This window comes from Pygoscelis adeliae, unplaced genomic scaffold (genome assembly GCF_000699105.1).
Source record: "Pygoscelis adeliae isolate BGI_AS28 unplaced genomic scaffold, ASM69910v1 Scaffold232, whole genome shotgun sequence".
Classification (NCBI taxonomy): domain Eukaryota; kingdom Metazoa; phylum Chordata; class Aves; order Sphenisciformes; family Spheniscidae; genus Pygoscelis; species Pygoscelis adeliae.
In genome coordinates, this window is record NW_008824473.1 from 2756946 (window position 1) to 2766053 (window position 9108).

The window sequence follows — 9108 nt, forward strand, 5'->3', positions numbered from 1 at the left end:
AACACAGCCCCATTTTACTCCTTCAGTCAGCTGGAAAGATGCAGAAGGGCACATAAGGGGAAAAGTATGGGCTGAACTCCCAAAACCCTTACTGTGGATTGCTTAATGTCTGTGTTTAATATCCAAAAGTTCCCCTTCTCCCAAAGGTTAAAAGGAATAAGGACGGAGATATATATGCTTATAAAACCAACCCACTGTTGCCAATAATAAAACATTTTTTATTTTGACTTTTTTTTAATGTTCTGACATATTACTGCTCTGAAGTTCAGAATTTCATTAGTATTAAAGTTCATCTTTGACCTTTCACCTTTTTATGTGGAAGAATTAGTCAGGGAGAAAAAACATTCCTCTTTGCCCTGGCTTGCTTATTATGACTCCCTCAAGAATTTCAGTCTGAGGCCATTTGCCAGAACTATGTTTAGCTCTGAGAGGAGAAGGAACCTCCTCCCTCTCCAAAATGTCGCCATCCAAATTTATCTCTTGGCTTTCATTAAAGACTTGGGTTTTAAAACACTCTGGATTAAATTTACCCCAGTAGGGGTAAAAGAGCTTTGCTATGCCAGTTTATACCTACTGAGAAAAGTCAACCTTCAGAGCTGCTTGCTAATGAACCTTCTTATTCTATAAATTCCTGGTGTTTTCGGAGTGAACCAAGCCAGAAAGATACCTTGTAGAAGATAAAAATCTTACTCATGCCATAAAATGCCAGCCTGTGAAAGTCACATGCTACAGGCCACGCTGAGAGTGACAGGAATTTGAAAAACACTGGAAAACTTTGACTGGTAACATTTACATGTTATGCAAGCAAAGCAAAGCTTCAAGCATACTTGAATTTTATGCTTGAAGGCACAAATTGATTGCTTGTGGTGGAAGGAATAATGAAATTCCTCCATATCATAACATTACAGAATCAACCAGGTGAATTGTAATGGAAAGGGCTACATTCCTCTGACAGCGATGGTGATTGCCAGAGGCAGCCTTCTTGTTTATATTCACTTAGAAAAGTTTCAATGCATTGTGTATTAATGCATCAGATCATCTTTGCAATAGATTTATCTACCCCTTCTATCAGCCTCTTCATTTTGTAAAATTACAGAACATGCATATCAGAGAATAGCAGTGTTATTTTCAAAGCATTCTGTAGGCAATCCTGCAGTGGCAAAAGGTTTCTTCCCTATGTGCTTGTTACAGTTTTCATCATTAGCCACAATGAAAAAGAGTCAGGGCTCTAAATGGACTAACAAAACTGGTATGTGCCCCACCACATTCTGGCACTAGGACAATGCCAGTGGTTGAACAGAGCTACCATGAGAGGAGTTTTGTGTGTTGTTTCCTCATCAGCATGGCAGTGAAAGGCACTTAAATTGGACAACACAAGACACAGGGGCTTGCAGCAGCAAGAGGAAGCTAATTCAGATTATCTGTACGGGGAACCCAAAGGCTAGAACAGACCGGGGAGTGGTGACCAACCCAAAGCACAAATTCCTGGCATCTGGAGTAGAGGCAATAAGCTGGGCTGTAGGTGGCTGGAGGTTTCTTCTCTTGTTCTCTGTGCTCCCACCGTAGGCAAGGAAAGAACATGCAGAATTGAGGCAAAACGGTACCAGAGATACAGAAGAGAAGTATGGGAGACTGGACGTCAGAACAGAAAGATCCGTGTAATGAGGGAAGGGGAGGTAAGACCAGTTATGGGAAGCAAGATGGGCATTGGTTAGGAAAAAAATTAAGAAGCAGGGAAAGAAACGTATGTACAAGTAAAGTATAAGGAAGAAACTGAAATGAGAATAGGAAAATCAAGAGTCAGGAAAGTCAGAACAAATGAATGCAAAGGGTTTGCCTCAAGGGGAAAACACACAGACATAAAGGGGTACATATCGCCAGAGAATCAGTAGCTGAGGCCAAATGTTACTGTCATATCCACCCGCTGACCTACACTTACAGGTGTACCCCAAGGAGAGCTTACAGGAGTCCCTTTGTTATGATGCTGACACTGCTCACAACATTGGATTTAAGCAAGGGAGCGGAGAAACGAGGACCTGTGTCATAGTGTAACATGTATTAAACTGTTCATCACTTTCAAATCTGCACTGCTGTGAGTGCTCCTCTCACACTCAGGTAAACAGAGCTTTTCATAGTAATGAGAGAAGCTACTTGACTGAAAGAAAAATGTTTCGGAGTTGAGTAAAACAGTGCTATCATAATAACTTTTGCCTATAAAACTGAAAAACGCATGATGTATTTTTCCCTCTCAATCACAAACAAGGAAAAGCAGTGTTCTACGTCATGTTCATTACTGGTTATATTACAGTTGAATACATATTGGTGTGAGCGTAAGATGAAGACAATTCGGTGGTCCTCTGGATTTCCTTCTAGTGAATACATCCATTGTTACTTGAATATGCGTTATTCTGAAGTATTCAGAGAGTCTTGACTTGGAGTCCTGCATGCTGAGAGCTTCCATGAAATACGCCAGATGTTTCCAATTGTGTAACACTGGGAACATCCCACAACACAAGCAGCTTTGGATAGTACATCAGCTTAAATGATTCTTATAGTTTTAAATTCAATAAAGCCAATTTTCACTTAAACAAAGGCTCCTTTACACTGCCAGAACAATGACACAGGCCTTCGTGTCAGTGACAATCTGGCCCAAATATGTCACTGTTTCTTTACTGAGAAAAGGCTGGTGCTCTCACCTTCATTCTTTTTATATCTAATATTTCAACAGGCTTTTCTTCACGCCCTAATTCTGAGATCATCCATATCTTATGTCTATGCGGAACAGACTTTGCAACATGTTGAAAAAGTATTTATCTTTTCTTGAGCTTGCTCTGTTAATTTTGAGTCTGGGGACATTAAAACCAAAAGGTCCAACCTAACTGATCCAAACCCAATAGAAATACTCTAAAAATCCAGAAGGCTGCCTCCTTTCAGTTGTTGAGATCTTACTACAAAATGCATCAGTAATCTGACTTAAGAATTCTAAGTTCTAGCACAAAACAGAATTTGGCTTTTAACTCATCTGTTTTGTTGAGGATGTCGTGATAAGACCGTAATCTACAACTGCAAGCTTTGGGAAACATGCAAATATGTTTCATCATGAAATACACTTCAGAATCAAAAGCAAGTTCAAAACTGTGGAAATAGAGTTGGAAAATGTTTCTGGATCTTCTGAACAGCTCTGAATTAGCTTTAGTCCCCTGGTTTACTTTTCCAGGGAGAGAAAACTGGTGAAGTTTCAGATTTTGCCCACATTTTGAATCCTTCTGGCTTTGAACATCAGGCCTAGTTAATTCTTGTAGGTTTACAATCAATTGTCAAATGACCTTGGTCACCTTTCTTCTCCAGAAAACTGTTTCCAATGAGATACAGTATTTAAACAGGAAAGTTCATTGCTACTTATAAAAGTTTAAAGTAGGATACTCTACTTCTACTCCTTCTTAGTAAAAAAGCAAAATGAAACAAAAAAAACAAAGAAAAATATTCAGTTAACATACGCAAAAGAAAAAAACCCAAACAAACAGCGTTTTTTTCCTATGCCTGACATATTTGTCTGTGTTCATCTTCAAATATGTCATGTTACGCCATACCTAAACTGAAATATTACCAGGATGGATGGTGGTGGGTTTTGGTAGTCCATGGAGCAGCATGCAAAATGTTGTTTTATACACTCCAGTATGCTGTGTTTTGAAATCTTGGAGGAACTAGAAAAAGATGAGGTCTATTTTTTAATTTCTTAAATGAAATATTTTATATAACAAAGTCATGAAAGGTGAAAACTGTAAGCCATAATAAATTTGTAAGTCAGGTTACCTAACAACCTTCTTTCTTTGTTTCTCAACCTGTCATCTTCATTTAGAGTAAGAGGTTGCTCTTGCCAATTCTGCATTTTTTTTGTTCTCTTCTTCGGCAGATGTACATTCAAGGAAAGCTACTCTTTGCCAGCTATATTTACAATGGGTACAGCAAGTCAACTGAAGACCTTCAAAAACAAATAGCTAAGACAAGGAGGGATTATCGCATGGGCTACTGTCTTCCAAGTGATTTCAAGTTCAGGTATTTTACTTTCCATCATCATGGTTTTTAACCACTTCATCCTAAGATCTTTGGCTTCTTTGTTCAGTTTCCTGAATATACAGCACCGTGACTTAGAGCAGCAAGTACAGCAGTCTCAATATTAAAGCATTTGCAGCTTTTTGGTGGGTTTACAAGTTCTCCATCTTGTATATTCCTTCCTGTCCCATTCAACAGTTAGGACTCTCTAACCCTAACTGCTGAGCTACAGAATCTTTACTGGCAGTTACTGGCAAGAAGGAAATAAGAAAACAAGAGGTGAAGGTCCTGGGCACAACCCCCATTTCTTTTGTGCACATCTGACTAACACTTACTTGTTTTATGGGCTGTTATATTTACATTTTGGCACTATCCATAAAAATTTAATTGCAATTAAAGGACCAATTACTTTGGTCAGGTGTCTTCTGGCAACTAGCTTCTTCATTTAATTACTAGTTGCAGGGAAGCTTTAGAAGCATATCCTGGAGAAAGAGCAGCAGATGGTCAAATACTTCAAAGCTGCATACTGAGCATACAGCTCACGGAGGGAGCATTCCCAGGAGCTAAAGCATATACAGCAACAGTTAGCTCGCTTGTAGAAGTTTCCAAAGCAGAAACAAAGACAGGCAGAATGGGGAAATAATTGCAACTTTTGCAATGTATTTATTACATAGCTTTTGGGAACCATATAATTATTTTTAATTTAGCGGTGCTGCAAACCAGTAACCAAACTGGAACTTCAGAGTGCCTGGTATGAATGCAAAGGCCACTGCATTCCACTACTGATTTAACCAATACATCTTGCAGGGTGTGATGATGATGATGATGATCTATTAAACTACTCTTAATAGCTGAGAAGCAGTTGACAGCAGTGACAGCAAAGAAGAACACAGGATATAGCCCAAAATGAAGTGTGCAGTCTTTTGCTGAGCTGCTCTTAGCTAGCTGTGACAGGTCACAGAAAGTCTGTTCCTTTCCTGTTCTTTCTTTTTAGCCTAACAATGTATTTCATTTATATTGAACAACAGTAGAAAACAGCACATATCATAGTTGTCCATTCTGATCTGAAGGAAGCTCATCTCTTCACATGTGTACACAAAACAATTACTGGAGTAGTAGAGAAGTCAGGGATTAAATGTGACAGGTAATTAACAATAGCATTTTCAAACGCATTAATTGCTGGCCTACCATGCTTTCCCTCCAAGTCAGTGGCAAGCTTTCTTGATCGCAGTCAGGGCAGATTAGCTTTAGGCTGGGTGTTTTTGCAAATGCTTCTCTGAGTGACTGGAAAGGCTGCACTGGCCTGTGGAATTCCCTGTGCTGGTTCTTCTCTACACTAGAATTTTCCTAAGTATTTCCCACTGTGGCATCATCCCTAAATCCTACTTTAGAAGCAAATGTATGCAGTCGGACAGATGAACATTTGCCTAACCTAAATCTAAGTATAACTGACGTCACACGTTGCCAGAGCCAGCATGGTTATTCTACATGTGTGTTTCTGCTCCTTGCTACCACAGCACCATGACAAGAAATCCTTAAATGCTACCACTGGGACATTCCACAGGGTTCTTTCATGCACAGGCTGTGAGCACATGAGCAGGTGCAACTGGGGGCACAAAAACAGTCTTAATGAAGGAGAAGGTGATGAAGAGTCTGAGAGGAAACCAAGGCTAGGTGACATAGCTATTTCTATAATTATATAGGTGATGCTAAAGATGTGATTAATTTTATCCTTAAGTAAGTGTCTAATTACAGATGAAACAGTAGGTTCTCCAAGAGCAGATGCTCCTGCCAGCTCTTGCCAGCCGATCTCCCAGCCTCAAAAATTGCCAAATACTCAACACGTAGGGGTATGTGCACGTTCTGTTCTCTTTCTTTATTTTGATACCTTGGGTCACTGTAATGGACCTTTGAGCTCTTTCCTCCTGCATACCATGCCGTGGAACAGATACTAATGAGAGTACAGCTGTAGGTCAAGGAAGATCCTGCACTGCTAAAAAGGGATCAGCACCAGTGAAACATTGAAAATCTTGCTTTTCACTGGGAGAATAAAAGAAGCACTATCATTTCTCTGTCTGTTCATGGAGTGATTTCTTGGGAGACGGCATTTTCTTGTTTGTAAAATCAGCTGTTTCTCTAATGGAAGTAGGCAAACAGGTCCTACCCTGGCATTCATTTTTTCCTCTTCATCTACCTGGATGATGAGTTAAGCATGGAGACAGCACAGAGAACTGACTGACTTAAGTTGAAGGCCACATTCCTAGGAAAAAAGTGCCCTTAGATTCCTCTTCCAAATCTCTCCTCAAAACTTGCTTCACTCAGGAAGACCACAGGTTTCTTAGCATATGTCAGCAGAAACAACCATCCATGAGACTTAGGGACTTCATCACTCAGTACATTTTTTGTACCATGGGTATCCCATTCTAGATTTCTTCTTCACTATCTTATAGAAGTATGGACTATGCTGCAAAATAACCCTAGGGAAGCTTAATACAGTAAAACTGATCACACGTTGCGATCAGTGGAACAATATAATAGAAGTCTGAATGACTGGCTTTTTAGGACTGGTCTGGCTCCAGCTCAGCCAGACCCACTACACCAGATCAGGTTACCTGATACAGTGCGAGTATTTCCAATATCAAGCAGCACAGTAGAAGGGTGAGAAGAACAGGTTTTAATGAGAGAGAGGAGAAATACAGCAATACAGCTGATACAAAAAAGTACACAATATAACACAAGTGTCTCATAAATTAGCGGAGAACTCGAGAAACAGGAAGAAAGTTTCAGATGGTTGAAGAAAGAGGCTTGCTCAAAAAGATACAATCTTAAGTCTTCATAGATATATATACATTCTTGGCAGTATAGGAAACGTACAGTTCTTACATAGAAAATATTGACTGTCTGAAGTGGTATTATCAATTCCTGAAGAATATTTGCATATGGTACATTATGAAGAATACACACAGGCAATTTAGCATTCAGAAAATCTCCAAGTAAAGGAAAACATTACAGAACCCTCTTGGTAGACAGGCTTCTCCTTCTAACCACAGCAATTGGATCTGTTCAGTATTACATATGAAAACAAACAAACCTGGAAATAGCAAAGAATAAGCAAGACCTTTTGTACTGCACAACAAATTATGCACCGATTAGGCAGCAAGATTCAATACATAAGAATAAATACTCCTGCCTCACCAAGCTTCCCCTTGCCTTTCAAGATCAAATTATTTCCCTTCTTACCCAGTCATCTCTAAGCTTTCCTTCCTGGGGATATGAATTAGGTGAGAGTGAGTCATACCTAAGTGAGAAGAGTGGTTAACAGCTGTTAACCTTAAAACCAATACAGGGAAGGCTTACAGGAAGAATTGTGCATCAGCCACAGCTCCTAACATCAGCAGAACACAGCCTTTGTTCTGGTAATAAAGTCTACGCATTATGAGGGAGCCACAAAGCTTCAGATAAAAGGAGCCAGTCTGTACTGTTGCCACTATTTTGGCACTTTTGAAGTCTACAGAGAAAGTCTGTTTCTTAGGAGTCATACAGCTAGACAAGAAGACGACATCTCCTGCAGAGCACCTAAGCCCGGTTCCTAGGTTAAAGATCTACCTGCTACCAGTCTCCTCAACTGACACATTGTTCTCTTCCTAAAGCCCCACCTACCTAGCCATTTATGTGATGCTAAAAGGGATTTTGCTAATAGTTGCCACATGGCTGCACAGCATACAGGTCTCTGATAGATGATGGGAAGGTGCAGCTGGAAGCGTATGACACACAGAAGAACATTCTTTCTTCAGTCATCACTTATTTAGACAAGAGTAACCAGTGTTCATTACTAAAGTGCTTTTACTAAGGAGACGGCAAAATATACTGCAGAAACTAACTATTGCCAGGATTGCTTAAAATTAGTTTCATCTTCAGGATGAAAGAGGAATTATAAATAAACGTCTGTATAAAAGATCAAACAAAGTGCTGATACAGCATTTATGCGTCCCTGTAAAAGCATTCCCTCTTCCATTCAATCATGAATGGATGGATAAGCCACATCCATGCCACCTAGGCAGCTGTCAGGGATACGGGATAAGGAGAAAAAGCGATACGGGCAGTAGTGAGGCAGAATTTTACTACAGATGCTGAAGAAATAACACCAACCAAAAAGACTTTGAAAGTGATTAGCATTACAATTGAGAAAACCACTTCTGAAAATGGGGAAACACAGCCAAAAATTTAAAAAAATGGCTTAAAAATAATCCTGGTGATGCACATTATCAAATATGTAAAAAAGACTTCAGGTCCTGATTCGCATCCATGGGAAAAAGGAAGGAGGTAAAGTGGGAAAGTAAGAAAAAGAGGAACAAAAGGGTTTGGGAAAATATCACAGGCAAGACACTCTATCACAAAGAAAGGGCAGAACTCAGGTATGTCTTCCTGCTACTGCCTACATCCAACCCACAACTTTAGTTCTTGGAGCCTTAACACAGCCAGCCACCAGGCTTCATACCTGCTTTAAAGACCCGTGGATCTAAACCTGCTTGAGGCCGATCTAGTCAACTGTGTTTAAAGCAGCGTCAGCAACTGGCAGGGTAGCTGCAGAAGAGGCTCCCAGTGGAGCCAAACCACATGGGTTTTCAGTGCAGCCTAAGGAAAGAGACTGACGTCATACAGAGCTTAAAGGAAGAGATACGGAGATTGATTTACATACAGCTTGATGCACCAGCATAGCAGGACCGAGTCTTTCTGTGGAAACGAAATGTAGATAAAATAGAGGTTTTTTTAAGAGCTGCTGAAGACTACCAGTCTGGTGAATGTTTCCTGTCTCCACTTCACACTAAGAGAAATTGTGGATCCTTCCCAGTGTCTGCAAACTTCAGAGTGTGTCACATGTGATTTCCCTCTGTAGCCCTGCCAGAAGTCTCTTGCTGCAGTTTGTTCTTTTAAGCATTTCCTCTTATATTTTAGCTCTCATTTATTAACCAGTTAAACAGCAGCTTATCAAGATTCTTTTCTTTCCCTTCCCCATGGTTTCCTTGGCAATCTATGCTTCCCTTAGGCGCTGTT